At 40.5% G+C, this 18,564-nt stretch overlaps 1 long non-coding RNA gene across 1 annotated transcript in view; it reads left to right on the forward strand.

Annotated features, from left to right (window-relative positions):
- The window catches only part of LOC123288715 (uncharacterized), a 73,276-nt gene that overhangs the window by 52,857 nt on the left and 1,855 nt on the right, over window positions 1-18,564 (forward strand). The window contains exons 7-8 of the long non-coding RNA XR_011506851.1: window positions 573-665; window positions 2,663-2,765. This is a non-coding gene — a long non-coding RNA (uncharacterized lncRNA). The remainder of the gene's footprint in view (window positions 1-572; window positions 666-2,662; window positions 2,766-18,564) is intronic.

An 18,564-nucleotide genomic window follows, 5' to 3' on the forward strand; every position in this document is an offset into this window, starting at 1 on the left:
CTGTGTTAATATAATCTTCAGATATTTGACAAAACAATTGAGTTTATTGACAGCTGGGTATTCAAGAGCTGGTGCCGTTTTGCTAAAGAGAAAATTAAAATGATTAACAAAACACATCAATATGTCAGCCATTACTGCCGTTACCCAAATATACCGGATTTGTTGGTTATGGCACGTATGCTCCAACCCCCTCCAAATATAACAAGTTTTCCCTATATCCAGTGAGCTCCTACTTCACTTGTCCAGCCAGGCCCCCAAGATTCAGGGGTGGTGGACAACAGGACAAGAGTGAAATTACTACTCCTTATGGTGGAACCTGGCATCCAGGGGAGGCGTTTGTTAAACAAAAAACAACAAGCCCAAAGCCACACAACTGATAAGAAGTAGATTTAGGGTTATTTCACTAACAATTTAGATATATGTTTGTCTCAAAATAAGTTATGACTTAAAACCAATAAACTCATTATAAGAACAAGTTCAAGGTATTATCTATCAGAATTCGTAGCGCTTTTCCTTGTTTCCTATCATTTACTCACAGTGAGAGTAGTATTTGGTTTTGTTGCATACATAAGCATGATATTGGAGGAGGAGGAGGACGGAGAAGGAGGAAGACGGGGCTGGAAGAAGGAAGGGCCGCAGCAGACGATTGTGTTGCGTCTCATTAGGTGAGTGGCTGACCACACATTGGTTGGGTTGACAGATGGCTGGTGGCTCTTTTCCAACAGCGTGGTCTGGATGTTTGGGCACAGCAATCTCCTTTGGCAAAGTGAAAAAGTAGTTGTACCTGTCCTCCCAACCTCTCCAGCTACACAGGTCATTATGGACGGATCTGCTCTCCCTTGGGAATAGGCTGTCTGTGTCTGTGAATAAATTCTTTCAAATTTATTACATAGTTTAAAGCTTTCTATCAGTTATTAGTTTTTGTTTATGTGCCCTTTGGCTCTATATCTATGAATTAATTTCAAGTTTATTGTATCTTGCCATTTGCTTTTTTCAATTTTGACTGATATATTTACTTTGTCCAGAGTGCTGTATAAAAATCCATTTAAATATATTTTATGTTATGACTGGCTTTTCAGGGACCAGCATGCCCTGCAAAGCAAAATTGTTATTTGCATTTAAAGTATCACATAAAAAGTGTAGGATATTATTCATCAGTAAATTTGTTGCATTTTATACTTATTGATGTCAATATACTTATTTTTAGCCATATGATTTTATACCTTTGCCCAGAACTGTTGGAATATTGCTGCATCTATAGATTATGATTTTTGTGTTGGTTCTAATAAGTGGTATATGATATTTTTATGAATAAAATATTTCTCCTACAAAACCACAATAAAATCACTTCCAATGCTTAAGCATGATAAAAGGTACTTAATTTCCCCCTCAAAAGTTCTTCATAAACTCTAGAGGTATCCTGTAGTTAGGCGGGTCTGCTAAGTGTGTACTTAGTTTGTATAGGGGGGAATGCTTCTAGCTTGACTTTCATTTGTTGAACATTTATTTAGTATCTTCTGGCTGGTCATCTACTTCAAAAGCAGCGTAGCTCAGACCTCCTTCTGGCGCATCTTAAGAACCGCCCCTTGAGATGCATGTGTGGGGGGCATTTTTCAAGCCCACACAGGGCTGCTCCTCATATTTGATCATCAGGGCTTCCATCATTGTTTTCTCTTAACCAGATATCTTGTTACAGGACTGATAGTCCTGTAACTTTAACATTTTAAGTAAATCAATGTGTGAAATATTATCCAACAAAGTGGAAGAGGGTCATTTATCCAGGAAAAGTTTGTCATTGTGTGATTGGTATTCTGAAGTAGTTGCATTCTGTGACGATGACTTTCATTTAGTGAGTTTTAAAAAAAATTCCCAGTTTAAATTCACTTTCATTTAGTCTGTTTTTGTGTTTCTTTAAAACCATTTTTACTTCTGGTTCAAGTTCAGGCGCACTCAGAGGGGAAAAACAGTGGTTTGTTTTTCCATGTTAGTATAACATAGTGCAGAAACGTCTTATTTATAACTTGAAATTTATACTACCATCTAACTCCAAAAGAGATTTGAGGTGGTACATGGAGATGTTGATTTTGCTCTTATCTGGACGCCTTAAAATGTAATTTATGCTGGTTGTTTTGTCCCATATATTTGCCACTTCTTGGCATTTGGTGATTAATGTCTATAAATGGAACAAAACTTACACTGAAGGTATAAAATATCCTGTCATCTGTGAGGTCTTGGCAAGTGCTGGGAAAACTGCTAGAGGGAATAATTTGAAATTGTACATTAGGCACCAAAGAGCTAAATGGTTATTTTAATTTTAAAGAGGGATTCAGACTGAAAGATAAAAATCACTTTTTTAAAGACATTTCCACTAGAAAGGCGTTAATGCCTCCCCCTTTGCACTCTCTGTTTATGTGGCACTCAACCATTGTCGTCCCTTCGAGAAAAGAAACTGCAACACACCTTAAGAAACCCAGCTGTGCTGTTACAGCGTTATTCGTGGACTTTAGGAATGGTGACACCTTCACATATTTGCGTTTGCATGATGTCATGTCTAAAAACTCTTGAGAAAAATAACTCAAACGAGCTTGACTTTGTGTAAATAATGCAACTTTTGTGTTATATTAATCTCTCTTTCCAACTTGATATACCACGTTACGCATAGGGAAGTAAAATCAGGAAGAAGAGGAGGAGGAGGACGGAGAAGGAGGAAGACGGGGCTGGAAGAAGGAAGAGCTGCAGCAGACGATTGTGTTCCGTCTCATTAGGTGAGTGGCTGACCACACACTGGTTGGGTTGACAGTTAGCTGGTGGCTCTTTTCCAACAGCGTGGACTGGATGTTTGGGCACAGCAATCTCCTTTGGCAAAGTGAAAAAGTAGTTGCACCTGTCCTCCCAACCTCTCCAGTTCCCTTTCTGTGCATCCTCCTTCATGCCTTGTGCTTTCCTGTTCCTCCAGTTACTCTTCTGGGAGCACAGCCCACCTGTCATAGAGTCAGGGCAAGAGTCAGAGACACAAAAGGAGAACCAAGGACCGAGGGGTGGTGGACTCTGGGTCCAGCCCTCAGCTTCCTTATTTGCAGCATCAGGAAGTGTGCATATTGAGGGCTTCCAAATCAGAATGACTTGTGCTTATTAAAAAGTTGCTTTCCTGGGCTCTACTGTAGACCAAGTAAGTCATAATCTCTGCAGGTAAGGTCAAGGAATCTGAATTTTTAATAATCCCTCAAGATGATTCAGATGGATCATAAACCTGATACTCATTGGGCTCTCACCTAGATTATCTCTTTCATTCAGCACTAACATTCCATGGTTCTAAGGACACTTGAATTTGTCTTTCTTATTCGCCTTAAAGAGAAGCTGGGTCACAGATGTCCAGCAAGAACTCTCTGAGAGCCCCACCCTCATCCACTCTAAAATCTGCAGATATCTTCCTCAGCACATCATGTCCTGGCAGGCACAGTGTGCAGGTGCGCAGGGGTCATGTCTCAATCTGTGGAGCTGGAAGCAGAGCTGGTCCCAATGCAGCCTAGGGACTGATCCCTGCTCATGGTCACCAGGTGGCATCAAAAGACACTTAGGAGGGGCAAGTGAGGTAACATGCTGCTGGGCCAGCAGGCAAATTCCTTGGCAATGAGATTGATTCTAGACAGAGGCAATGAGATGGAGAATCAGGTCAGGCTGGAGGGGCGACATCCTGGATGACATCAGGATTGTCAGGAAGTTGGGGAAGGAGCATGCAGGGTCAGACTATGCCAAGAGTCCAAAAGGATTAGAGACACAGACAGCCTATTCCCAAGGGAGAGCAGATCCGTCCATAATGACCTGTGTAGCTGGACTTCTAGGGTGTTCTGGGGGTTGCAGGAAGAGTCTGCCACTCTGAGAAATTCTATTGACGTAAATTCTTAGAAACATAGCCAGCTCGTTGAGAGGAGCCAAATTCTTCTTTGAGGATCCTTTTTTTCCATGGCTCACTAAAAAATATAGTTATATTATATTCACTTGGCCTCAGTTTTCTCATCTGTAAGATGTGGGTATTGAACTTGATAATCCCCACACTGTCTTCTAGCTCTGTTTGTATGGAAACAAAACAAAATAAATAACAGATAGGAAAAAATGAAAAGAAATTGTTACACAAGATAGTTTTGAGGGGGGGTAGAATTTTCTGGAGAGGTAAAAGTTGCTAAAGGGCAGAAGGAAAGCTTGACCAAAGGAAATGAGCGCAGCAGATCAAGTATGGGCAGGGGTGGGAGACATGTTTCCAGAGACTGATGTACACACTTTGGATCTGGCATTGTAGGGGAGCCAGGAGGATGTGGGTGCTCAGCTTAAGACTACCTAAGGTCAAGGTACAAGCAAAACTACTCAGTGCAACCACTGCTAAGTGTATCCTCCAAATAAAATGACTTAAACTCCTCAATCCACCTTCAAGCTGCCATTGGTGTTTACGTAGCTCTGTGTAAAAGATGTCCACGGATTAAAGGCTCCAGAGAATATTCACTTCGCTCAAATCCTCAAAAATGGTGAGCATCAACCTTTCAAATGGCAAGTATACTGTCCATAGGATCTTTAAAAGTCTGAATAGGTTGAAAGAAAATTCAACATACATGTTCTATTCTGCAGCCTCAAGTCCTACAGTGCCCCTCAGCTTCCCAGCGTGCTTCTAGTATCTGGGCAGAGAGCACCTTTCAGGTGAAACCATTGTCACAGACATGCATTCCATCCTTAGCTACAAGCCTGCCTTGTCAAAAGGATGGTGGTTTCTCCAACAGGGGCTGCAGCTCTAGACTGTAGTACCTGATGAGGTGCCCTTTTTATCCTCCAAGTACCTAGAGACTCAACCAGGAATGGGGCTCCTCATAGGCACACACACAACCCTTCTTTTGGAGCTTGATTTTGCCCTGAACTGCACAAAATCCATCAGCACCGTTTCTCACTTCAGACAAGGTAACCAGCACCTCTTCTAATTCCCAAACTCTCTCCTCTGAGACTCCTGGAACAGAGATAGATGTTCCTTCAGCGAGAGATTTGTCCCTTTCCATTTTGAGACTAAAGGGACTTCCAGGTTGGGCCACTCACACTATGGACTCCATTAGAGCTAAGGAGTTTGGTCATTGAATGCAGCCCACATCTCAGATGCTCTGCCCCTGTTTCTGTTACTGAAATGGGCTAGAGGAGAGTGGAAGGGGAAAGTCACTTCTTCTCATCGCTTTATAATCCTTATTCTAGCAGAGTGGGGCTACATACCCTTCTACAGTGACTGAATATCCTTAATGTACAGAGACAAGATATATTTATTCTTAGAAAACTTTCATCAGAAATGGCTGCTAAACCAAGATTGAAAGAGCTTAAGCAGACTCAAAGCAACATTTCTCATAGATGTTAGATGCCTTTGGGAGGAAAAGGGCAAGACCAAGTAGATATTTTCTTTGTTATGTGAACAGAAAAGCAGGCTTTGTCCTCTCTACTATTGCCCAAATAACTCATCTGTCTTCAGCTTTGTCCTGTCTGGAATTTACCTGTTTAGTTTTTCCTTTGGTGTCACGTGTTTCATTGCCAAGTTTACACTTGGTTCTTTTTCGTTGCTACTTGTGCCTGTTTCATTTCTCCTTGTTTTTATTTTATGAAGTCTTTTTCTTGTTAAAAGAAGTTATGCCTTACTTTTGAACACATTTAGCATACTTATTTAAAGGTTTTGCCAAAAATATTCTATAAATTTGAGCCTATGAATATTCTATAAAAAATGTTTTGTTGATTTTGTTGGCTGTCTTTTTTAACATTAGATTTCATAGTGTGTTCATCTCTCCCTCTCAGACTAGCGGATTTGCAGTTGCTTCCTCCCGGCCTTTGGGTCTCTGAGATCAAGAAGAGTAAGGGCACTTTCGGATGCCTTATCTACTGTGATATTGGAGATGGTAGTCCCCTCCCGGAGTCAGAGGCAACTTGGCTGACTGTCTCATATTCAGACAAACCGATGTGCTGCTTTCTTAGACCCTCAGCTCTCTAAAAATTGTAGCTCCAGGAGGCGTTTGCCGCATTATTCTTCCTTGTTGTTAGCCTCTTTTCGTGATGAGCGAGAGCCCCACCTCAGCCCCGGCTTTGATGCTGTGAGCCTGGCTCCCGCCCTGTGTGTGATGGAGAACTCTGAGTCCCCTTCACCCCACAGAACCTCGCCTCCTGGGAGCCAGCGCCTGTGTCCAGACCCAGAGCCTCATGGGCTTTGGTTTCAGTCCGCTCACCATTTTGCATCTCTATTCCATTGCTGGTCAAGGGTGATCTTTATCTTGTTTTAAATTCTGGCTAAGTTCTTTCATTTTTCTTTCTAAATATGTCCCTGTCATTGCTATATTTCATTTCTTATTTCCATATGTGTAAGCTCAAAGAGTGAACACTTGACTATAACTCCAAAAATGTGGTTCTATTCCCACACTGACCTATGGAAATCCTGCTCTGCCTTCCTGCGTTTTACAAACATTTGTTAGTCCCCAGTGTGTGCAGCTCACTGTTCTAACTTCTATGCAAGTGTGTATGGGGGATGCTGGGTGGGTATAAAACTTTCTGGTTTCCAAGTCCTTTTAATTAAATCTAGGATTAACTCTGGTACTCAAATAACTATAATGTGGACAACGCATGTCATCTTCTGAAATCAGGATGTACGGTCTAATTGTAAGCAAGCAACTTAATCTTCCTGATCTGTTTCTTCATCTACAAAATTGTAACCTACTACTTTGAGTCGACTCAAAGATTAAATACCATAATCCAAGGAAAGCATTTAGCTCAGTATCCGGCACAAAGAAAGTGCTCAGTGATATCATCTACCATTATCCTGACAGACAGTGTGTCAACTTCAAGCACCATGACTTCAAATATGTATATTAGTTGTAGTATCTTGGGAAAAATATTTTCATTTAAAAAATTTTCTTCTCCCTAAATTCTTGTTATTCCTCTGTAGTGTAATGGACTTTCTGTCTCCTTCACTACCTCTATGCTGATGCGTCCTCACCTCCTCCTAGGAGGGATTTTTCTAGCAGAATAACACATGCTTGTTATACGCGAGAGAAGTCTGTTCTGAAAGGGCTCTGCTTTGAAGATGGTGAGAACTCACCATTCCCTCTTCGGATGAAACCAGAAGTGGGTTTCCCAGGGCTCAGACACAGGGTCAGTGACGCAGGGGGCCTTGGGGATGGACAGATGGTAGAAAAGGAAGGGAGAAAGGAAACCAGAGAGAAGGGACTTCTAGAGGCCCATCTGAGAAGGTGCCTGTGTAGTCTAGTAAGTGACCTAATGGGAACAGTGAAGAGATATTGTAGACCCCCCTCTTGACTCCGACAAATATTTCGATTGGCTGTGAGTGTAGCAGGATTCTTTCTGGTAATAGTCTCTCCTTGGTTCCACTGCAGAAACGGCTGGGTTATGCCAATTTTTGCAACGATGAAAGCTTGATCCAAAGCTTGATGCCCTGGGATACCAGAACTTAGATCACTATAGGCAGAGCTAATTGTGAAGATTGTTGAGAAAGTAGTGGCTGTACCAAACATTTCCATAATTGTGTGGATATTTCAGTCCAAGAAGTGTCCTGGGAGTGGCCCCTTCACATCCAATGTCTTAAGGCAACACAAGGACACAATATTTAAAACTGAGACCCTTCTGGAAATCTAAGATGAGTAGACACCAGAGTAGGGTAGATGCCACATAAACCATTGGACATGAGAAAGGCATAAGGGCTATTCCTTCCTGAGCAGAAAGGGCCTCTAGATGTTGTGCTCAAGAAGTCTTTTTGAGTGAATTCAGTAGTATAAAATAGGAATGATGATGCACCGAGCACTGAGAGGAATGTTTTGTTTATTTTTTTCTGTTTTACAACCACAAAGGCAGCTGAAAAGGGAAGGATAATGTTGGCTGACGGCCTGTTTTGGTGATTAAAATGAGACGGCCGTAAAGGAAGCAAATGATTTGCGCACATGGTTAAGTGCCCCTGGGGTCATATCTAACAAGTCCAGTTCGTTTGGGTGAACATAGAAAAAAAAGTCAACCTTGAACACAGTCCAAGATTTAGGATGGATTTAAAGAAAAAAGTCAACCAGCCACACTCATTTTTCATAACCTTGATGTCATAGCCAGAGTATTTTCGATGTACTGGGACTTCTGTAAGTTAAAACAACCCTTTTGAGCAGAAACCAGACAATGTTGAGCTTCATTTTTAAATGTTCTCTTGGATTTGCTGTGGGGCGGTTGGAAAGTAATAACAGCTTTGAGTTTCACTGACTCCCTTTCTGCGAATGTTTATTAAGCTCGCTCCGTCCCCAGGTACCGGGCCATGTCCCAAGGCTTCCACGGATGTGGAGTGATTTTCTTGTTCCTCAAATGACAGATGCTGAGGTTGGAACTTCATTAACATATTTATATCAGGAGCTGGAAAACGTTTTTATTTCCTCCAAAATGTTTCTTCTCCATACTGCAAATTGGAAAATACACAGAGAGTTTACTGCTGTCTGGGATTTTGCAGAAGTAGTGCCTCTGTGCCTGGAAAGGCCTAGAACATGCCTTGCTTGCCAGGCTCCTCAGGGCTCTGAGTGGCCCTGCATATGTGGCTTTGATGTTTGGGTTCAGTTTTATGTTTCTATTCAGGTGACTTTCAAATAAGTTAAGACCCACTCAAAAGGAAGCATGGGCATTTCAGCCGGTGTGAAATGAAGGAGGGAAATCGGAAGACCGTTGATATTAGGGTTCAGAGAAGCAGATCTGAGGTCACAAAGTACCTGGCTCTGCCGAACAAAACCTAAAGCAGAGTAACGTCAAGATGCTTTTGGCCAACCTCAGGCCCAGAACATCTGCCTAGGATATCCGGGGTGGCTCAGACTCTGTCTCAAATTTGATCTATTTTCCTGAATTCCCTCGAATTCTGATACAATGTCAAAATAGAACCAAGTTCTTAAGTCAGATGACCACAGCTTCCTGTTGGAAAGAGGATAATTTTCTACTTAATAATTTTAGCTGAACGGTCTTTCATAGCATTTGGTTCAGGGTACAGAATTCATAGAATCAGTATTTAAAAACAGGTTTCTTTTCGATGTTACTTTTCCTTAAGTGCCACAATCCACTAAAAACTGTGATTTGTTAATTTTCCTCAATTTTCCTCTTTGCTCCATTTTACACCCCCTGTTCTCACTTCTGTTTTTTTCACTAATGCCTTAACTTCTTATTGCTTGCCACATTTTGAATGTTATGGCATTTTGATGATTTTGTTCTCCTTGGTTTGATGTATTTCTTTGTTCCTGTATTTTGTCCCTGTGTTGAATGCTCCACATTCTTCTTTCATAATATGTCATTTTGGAAAGTTAGGCTTTCATATTTTCCAATTCTTTTTTTTTTCTTTAACATTGCTTGCTACCTTATGTTTTCAGAATAACATTTTTACTACTTCTCAAGTCTTGCCTAAAGGAATCAATTAACATTTTCTTGAGACTTTATTTTGGAAATAAAAAGATAATAAATAAATTTCCCCATGCTAAAAAATGGAACAGCGGGTCCTTGTGTTTACCATAGTCAATTCAGGTTTTGGATCTGAAAATAATGACTAAACACGAAGGAAATTTATGGACAAAAGAAGACTATTAAGAAAAATCCTCGAGTTACTTTTTATAATTAGTTAAGTAATGCAAGAGAACAATCATGTAGTAGCCAGATTATTAGAGAAATGCTTTTTCATTGGCTTAGACTATATACAAACTCTGACACTTCAAATAATACTGTCTTGTCTGAATGGGTGAAAGCAGAATATTCTTGAATGTATTAAAGCAAACATACAATTTTTATTTGTTGTTGGTGCCCTCGAGTCGATTCCAACTCCTAGTGACCCTGTGTACAAGAGCCTGGAACCCTGCCCGGTCTTTTTGTGCCATCCTCTCACTTCTGGTGCTTTATCAGACGATGTTCCACTGCTATTCATAGGGCTTTCATGGCCGATTTTTTCAGAAGTGGGTGGCAAGGTCCTTTTTCTTAGTGTGTCTTAGTCTGGAAGCTCCACTGAAATCTGGAAGCTCCACTGAAATTTGTCCCCCATGGGTGAACCTCCTGGCATTTGAAACACAGGTGGCAAAGCTTTCAGCATGTGAGCTGCCACAGTATGACAACTGACAGATGGGTGGTGTGGTTCCTTGATTGGGAAAGCACTTTTTATGCTTATATTTAAATATCCCATGTCTGCTTGCAAATGTCAGTAAAAGTAACTATTAAAATATATATTGAAAAAGTGGGGGTCATGTTACATGAAATTCCCACATCTTCCTCTGTGATAACATCTTCTTTGGTTTAATGTCCTTAGAAAAACCTTTGCAACTTCCCCAGGTCTTGGCATAAATGCTAAGGCAAAACTCAACTACTGCAAAATAACATCATTAATGAGACAAGATCTGCTTATTTTTTTCCTCTCGAGTGTTATCATTTTAATACCAGAAGTTTCAAATCAATTTCTTTTTCCATTATGAATATCTAGAAACTGTAAAATCAGATATTAGCAATGGGGAAGATTTATTACAAAAGTTATGTATTGAATGATCCATTACAAGAGACCTGATATAGTCAGATACTACAGTGAAGTTCTTGGACAACTATCTTGGAGGTTTTTTGTTTGTTTTGTATAAAATCAACACTGTTTTGTCTATCTAAATATGTTACAGCCTGGCAAAAATAGGCTTAGAAATATTCCCATCATTAATAAATACCCATATGTACTTGAAAATCCTTAGTACCTATGACGTTTCCCACTCCAGTCTTCTCTTTATACTTAATATAAAAAATAATATTGTCTCCTTTTAAATTGTATTTTTAAAGTAATATAAGAATATATTCTCTTTGTGAAAAATTCAGATATTATGAATTTAGCTGGTGTTTCTTAATCATCCACTTCTGATCCTGGTTCCCTTCCTAGAGTAAACCACTGTTATTAGTTAAATGTATATAATTCAAGACCTTTTATATCTTCTGTGCATTTCCATCTATATCTATACCTGTAGCCATGTAACCATTTGGTCCATGGGGCACTATAAGCATAATGATAAATGCCTACATATTTTTCAGAGGCCCTTGAAATATTTAAGTCCTAAAATTTTTTGTTGCCTCTAAAATATAAAAACTACACAACTGAAAAATAATGTTTAAAATTCTACCAAATTTAGGGGCTGGCCCCGTGGCCGAGTGGTTAAGTTCGCGCGCTCCGCTGCAGGCGGCCCAGTGTTTCGTTGGTTCGAATCCTGGGCGCGGACATGGCACTGCTCGTCAGACCACGCTGAGGCAGCGTCCCACATGCCACAACTAGAAGAACCCACAACGAAGAATACATAACTATGTACCGGGGGGCTTTGGGGAGAAAAAGGAAAAAATAAAATCTTAAAAAAAATAAAATAAAGAAAAAAAAATTCTACGAAATTTAGTGTTACCAACTTAGTATTCATTAAAAAGTCATTACATTTGAAAACAATAGGTAGATTAGATTTTCTTCACCTCACAAATATCCCCAAATATGAATGATAATTATTGAAAACTCATGGCTAATTGCAAATTGGATAAATTGCTTGTAACCAAATCTCTTCAAAAGCAAAAATTATAAAAATCTTTTGTAAGTTTTGCAACAAAAACTTGTATTTAATTTGAGAAATATGTCCCAAGTTAGTTGGAGCAGGGTCTTCAAAATTTAAGATTGTCTAGGGTCTACAAATTTCTTAAAATTGCCCTGTAGAAAGATATAGTGTTATTTAGTGTAAGAATTTTTTTTTAACTTGTTATATTCACTCAAATGGCTTAGTGATGTTTGATATGAGTAGATACATATCCACCTCCTTGTTTTGTACCTGAGTACTAATATTTTACAGTGCCAGCTGGGAAGTGGAGGGGATGGTGGAGTCTGGTTATCAACAGAAACCAGTGGATAAAGGTGGTACTTAAACATTATTGAGCATAAGCAAAATTAAGAGCTATGTTAGATTACAAAGACAGCCCTGAAGAAAGAAGCAGATATCATAGTACTAAACAGGCAGCCTGGTGGGAGGAAAATAATGGCGTGGGATATTCTCTCACTCAGTCACCCACTCTATCAGTAAGTGTCCTTGAGATTCTAGTATGTGCTCCTCACTGTGTTGGGCATGAGGGATATAATACTGTATAAAGTGGCTCCAATCTTCATGGAGCTTAGAGTCCAGTGGGAGGACAGACATTACACAATAATGTACAATGACTGTTATTGCAGAGACAGTAGAGGATGCTTTAGCCTATTTTAGGGATTCAGCAAGGTCCCCTTGAAGAAGTGAAATCTGAACTGGATCTGAGGGATGAGTAGGATTTTTCCTACTCATAAGACGGTAAACAGGAACGGAGGCAGGAGACCTGGGCAAAAGTCAGAGTCTAGACAGCTTTGAAATCCAGGTGGGGAATTGAGTCTTACATCTAAAGGCAATGGAAAGTCATGGAAGGGTTTTGAGCAGGGCTGTGGCTTGGTCGAATTTGTCCCTTAGGAAGAGAGCTAGAGTGATTGTGTGATGGATGAATTGGAGAGCAGCAGGCCTAGAGCAGGAAGACCAGTGTGGAGGTTGTTGCAATAACCTAAATAAGACATGGAGAAGATCGAGAGACAGTAAGAGGCAGAGTTGACAGGACTGGTTACAGGGAGTGAGAGATGATGTCAAAGTTTCTAACTTCAGAGATGAGGACCAGAGTGGATGAGAAATCGTCTTTTAGCCCTGCTGGTTAAGGTTATCACTCATTCCTTAGTGGGGGTAAACTAGAGAGTGATACCAGAACCCAGTTCTTTGTATATAATTACAAATGGTAAATGGTATATACTTTCAGTTGAGAGCAAAGTTGGTCATTTTCAATACAATTTTTTGTTATTTTTATCATCTTAAAGAATGCCCTGCACTATTTAGTTAGATTTGGGTCCCCCATCTTGTAATTAACAATTCAGATCTTGGAGTGAGCAAAACCAGGTGAGTACTGATATGGAATTCTAAGGGAAGGAGGTTTATTTCTATTTGGATAAGTTATATACGTACTTTGACTTGACATGAGTAAACTCCTATCATTCTCATTATGGTCCTCTGAGCTTGGAAGGGCAGACACTACCTGCTTCATTTTACAATAGGGAAATCGAGGCCAAGAAAGGTTAAGTGACTTGCATAAAGTAACGTAGAACCAGGATATTTGACTCAAATTTGGAGAATTCTTTCTAGTTAACGCTCTCATATCCCCCAGCTAACTCAAAAGGTGGAAATGGGCCAGCTGGGAGATGAATGGCTTTTGTGGGTGGCTAAAGCAGAGAGGCTGGAGGAACAGCAGAAAGCACTCGGTCAGGGGAGAGAAACCGAGAAACTGGGTCCCAGCTCAGCTGTTTTACCAAAAGTGATTGTTCCCTGTGTTTGTGCTGAGGCTGCACAGGTTTCATTTGTCAAATGATGCATAAATGGGATCAGAGAAAGCATTAGTATGTTTAAAATGATTACATTTTTTTCGCCCTGAGGAGCAGTGTACCCTAAGTGCCTAATCTTGAAAATGAGTGTCTCTGAGCACTTGGCGGCAGGGCTGAGGTAAGGGGTGAGTCCTGGTGTCCACACAGTGCCTTGGTGCACAGCTCGAGCTCAAACGGTTGTCAAGTGGGTGACATCAGCATGCTACACCACCAGCTGAACGTGAGATTGTTTCCAAGTTCTCCTCCACGGTATACTATCTCTGACAGCCAGCCTTCTCCATTTCACACTGGGTGGATCAGCCAATTTGCAATTGAATGAGGGTCCTTGTAGGCCCATGGACATACTTACAAGGCAGTTTGATGAAATTCTGTTTTTAACAGAAAATTCTATTCACATAACTCAGGGTGTGCACGTATGCGCATGCGTGCGTGTGTTAGCTGCTTGGGTTTTTTTGGTTGTTTTGATTTTTTAAAAAAATATAGGTACTACTACAATAAGAGATTTGATTAACTTTTTCTAGTTGAAAACTGACTGTTTTGGCTTCAGGAAGGCATGGCCTGCTGTATAAGAAAAAGGTGATATATTGCATATTCTAAACTAAATCATTTGTATGAAAAAGCCCTTTCTTGTGCACATGCTCTTCTGTAGCATGTACAAAAGCTCTTGATCAAATTACACACTGCTATTTTAAGAACTGTCTCAAATGTGCAGGCAAAGTAGCATCTATAAGTTTAAGAAAAGTAGGTTTCCTCGTTCCTAGTCCCCCCCTTTCTGATTTCTTTGGGAAGACGCTTCAGACAGGCTTGGCGGTAATTTTGCTTAGAGAGCATTTCATGGTCAATTTAGAGTGCAAAGTCTTGTTGCTTTTCCTGTTTTAAAAATGTCAAGCCAATTACTGGCTTCTGAAGCTGCAGAGCCTGCCAATGGGACACATCTGTGCTATCTCTTCTTGGTCCCAGTAGGTCCTGGATCAGAATAAAGGGCTTGGCCCATCTGGCTCTCATGATGGCGCCATGTCGGGAGGCACAATGATGCTCCATACCGGAGGAAGTCCCATGCATGAAAAACTAGGTTCCATTACCTGTACAGAGCTGCCTAGACACATTCCTTAGATTCTAGACCAGAAGTCTGGGAACCGGCAGCCTCTGGGCTGCCCTCAGAAAGATCTGTTTTGTCCACACAGTGTTTTTCTTTTAAAAAGGAATTAATTACCAATATTTTAATGTCGTGGTATTTTATACTAAAATCTGGGTTTCAGCCACTGTAGGAAAACCAAGAGACCTGGTGACACTGGGTTTTCATTGCTACGTGGCAACAAACAGTCTGTTTGAATGAGACCTGTGCTCTTTCCTTTGCCACCTTCCTCACCAGCATCAGTATCATCTCCTAGTCATCGCGCATGCACTGTTGTGTTGCATTCCTCACACTCAGCCTGGCTTTGCTCATTTATGTTCCCTCCTTGCATCTGTAGGCATTTAAATTTGCGACTCCTTTCTAGTATATCTTGTTTAAAATCCTGAATTAGCCCTAATTGACTTACTTTAAGTTAACAAGAATAAGTTCTTGTCCTGTAGACTTTACATTTAAGCTGGAGAAAAGGCATTAGTATTCATGGTCATTCAACATTTCTTGGGCACTTGCTGTGTTAAGGCATTGTGCCACACACTCCGATACAATGATAGAAAACAAGCCCCATCCCTGCCCTCATGATATCACAGTCCAATGATAAGACCATTATTCTAATATGACGATGATTGCAGTCCAATTCAATTATCACAATGGTAAATATTTGCTATGAGAGAGTAAATGGTTGCTACGGGAAAGTGGAAGAGGAAACCTTAATCTGCATAGAACAACCAAAGAAAATCTCCAAAATATAACACACCCCCCCCCCGCTCTTGGAGTGAGTGGATAACGGGATGCTCTGAGAATACCTATGCTGCAGACCTGGGAGATGTCACACAAGAATTTCCTGGAATACTTGTTTTCTGAGATTTTAATTCAACTCTGAAGCTGTAATGAATGTAAATAAATCATCCTTTGACGACAGTGAAGTCATCTCATGATATCACTGGGCCTCAAGGCTGTCTTCAGGAGCCTCAGTCTTCATCCTACTGTTTTGTGTCATGGGGAAATTTCCTTAATCTCTCTGGACCTCACTATCCCCTTCTGTAAATGATCCCTAGGGTCCCTTCCAGCTCTCAGGTCCTATGATTTATGAATGAAAGGGCTAAAAATGCATGACAAAGGATTTAGAGTATTAGCAGTGTTCCAGAGTGTCTCTGAGGGATGGGGTAAGTTTGGTAAGGTGAGCTTTCAAACTCTGGGTCTTGAAGGAATTTGAGGATTTAGTTTAATGGAGAGAGCTTAACAGAGTATCCTAGGTTGGAAATGAGAAACAAAGGCAAAGATACAAAATATGGGCCTTAATAATCAGGGAATAGGCAAACCTTAGGGCACCAGCTGATGAGAAGGTTGGCACCAGGGAAAAGTAAGACAGAAGCTTGGAGAGATCAAGTGAGGCCGGTAAAATGAAGGGATTGATCCTAAGGTAGAGAATTTAGCCTTGATCCAATAAGAAGGACTAAAGTCGTGTTTTAAGACAAATATTTGGATAATTCTGTAGACCAGGCCACTGCTTTCCCACCACCCTCCCCAACATCATTGACTGACAATTTTCAAAGCCACCCACCAGCATCTGGGCAGAGCCTCCTGAGTTCCCATGCAACAAAGGCCTAATAGCCTTTGGGTCTTAAAGGAATGAGTCACAACCTAAAGTCAGTTGAGCTATCATAAATAAAACTGTGACTGAAATGAAATTATGAATGCGAGCAGCCTTACAGATAGATGCATTTTTTTAAAAGTCAAGGGCTGAAAATTTTTCAGTAGTTTACGGTCTGAGTCAATCCTAGGCAATTCACCATTGCCGGACACCCTTTCCCTCCTCCTTGGCTAAGAACATAAAAGAATCTGTCAACAATAGATAAAAGAAGAAAGAAGAAGTAGAGCTAATCAATTTTCAGGCTCTCTGACCTGAAATACGGTCTACCTAGTTACTTGTAAATGGAAGGCAGAGCGTCATTTTCCTGGATTCTTTGGTTCAAGAAGTTTGCGATTGAGTTTTCTAATGTCTCTCACCTCTTTTAAAAGTAAAAAAATGAAAAAGAGAATAGTAATCTGCTATGCTGGCAGAGCAGAATTGGGGTCATAAGTGCCAAAAGATGATTTCCAAATTAAGATGATTTAAAACACGAGGATAAAACTGCCTGCCGGGATCCCTGGCTATCCCAGCAAGTTCCAAAGCGCTAACCTGAACAATCATGGCTTTCATCCGTCCTTCACAGTATCTCCAGAAGCAATTTTGATTATTTTATGTCTTGTAAATTTGAAAATCATTAACTCAGCGGGATGCTAGCCATGAGAAGCAAACTCTAAACTCAATTTAGAAATTCCCTGGAAAAATACCTAGGGCCTATCATACGTACTGTTGCCCTCATTTTGAGAAATTTCCTTATAAGCTTTCCTTTGTTTGTCTTAAGGAGTGAAGCGAATCCCATCCCAGCTTTGCAGAGAGCCCAGAGATGACTGAATTCACAGCATCTCAAAGCAAAGGAAAAGGCAAGTCACCTTGAGGTTTCAAAGAACTGTAGAGATTTTTGTGGGGAAATAGAAGATAAATGACATGGACTTATATGTCTGAGTCATTTGGAGCCATTGTTTTGATACTTTGAAAATATTTACGATGTGGATGGTGCAAGATCAGTCATAGCTTATCAGGTTTCAAGTTGCTCTAAGCAGAACTGCTTTGTGCCCCTGAAAAATGGAGGCACAGGGATGAAAACACGGGGAACACCTGCGCTTTCCCGGACTGCACCTGCCCGAGCAGAGGTGTGCCCTGCTTGCTGCAGGGGACCAGTTAAGGGCTTGCTGGATGCAAGCAGGACTTTTGTAAAATGTGATTTTTCGTATTTTAAATGTAATAAGGGAGCTTTTATTTAAAGAATTCTACCCTTCAATCCACCCTCTATATCATCTCTAAAATCTTCTTTTTAAAAGAGTTACAAATCAGAGCATGCCACTCCTGTTCTTGCTAAAACTGTTCAGTGATTTCTTATTGCCTGTACCTAATCTCTGTCTCCAGAACCTTCAGTTTCCTTGCTCCAATTATAATGACAGTCTTTTTGCTCCCATGCCATAAAGTGAGGATCACATGAGTCCTTCAGTTATTATATCTAAGTGGTCTTCTAGATTGGAAAACCATGAATGCAGTGGAAACCATGGCAACACATTGATTTTTTAAAATACTTGCTCACTTTTCTATTTTGTCATCCTTTCAGAAAGCTATCCTTTTTTGTCTAGTGAACACATTCATTTCAACTTTAGGCGTCAGCTTCTTTTTGTAAACTTGCCCAATATCTGCAAGAGCTACCTGTCCTGATCTCTGTCTTCCTGAAGTGTTTGCACTTGTGTTGAAACAATCGAGTGTGGCTGTAATTATGCCAGAACATCCTGGACTCCTCCAGGACTCTGTGAGATCGGCGAGCTCAGTGGATCCTGTCTTATTCAGTTTTGTATCTACAGTGCCTGAAATATTGTCGGAACTTAACAAATGCCTGTTGTAAAAATGAATTAATAAAACTACGGTGAATCTTTTTATAAAATGAAGAGGATTTTTGTGATGCAAATAACCATATTCTGATCCATTTGGATTATGAATTTGGATATTTGTCTGCTAGGTTTTTGTTAATTGTGGCACAACAATATGTCATGGAGCTCTAAAGAGAACAATAGGAAAATCTTTTCAGATATTCTCACGCCTGATACAGTGATTTATCCACTGGAATGTCAAAAATGACTAAGGAAAGTGGTGGAAAGGAAAATGAAAATCCAAGGCTTTAATCTGTTTGGTTATTAATTTTCAACCTCTGTTCTTTACCGTTCTGGGAAAGGTACAATAGAACTGTCTGCTTTGAATTTCCTCTCCCCATCCCTAGGGGAGGTACCTTATCTAGAGCAATGTCCAGAAGGCTGAAGGTACTTTGGGGAAGGGAGTCCTTGCTTAGCCATCCTAGCACACCGGGTGCAGTGTCCTCTCCTGTCCTCTGCA

Source organism: Equus asinus, chromosome 11, assembly GCF_041296235.1.
Source record: "Equus asinus isolate D_3611 breed Donkey chromosome 11, EquAss-T2T_v2, whole genome shotgun sequence".
Classification (NCBI taxonomy): domain Eukaryota; kingdom Metazoa; phylum Chordata; class Mammalia; order Perissodactyla; family Equidae; genus Equus; species Equus asinus.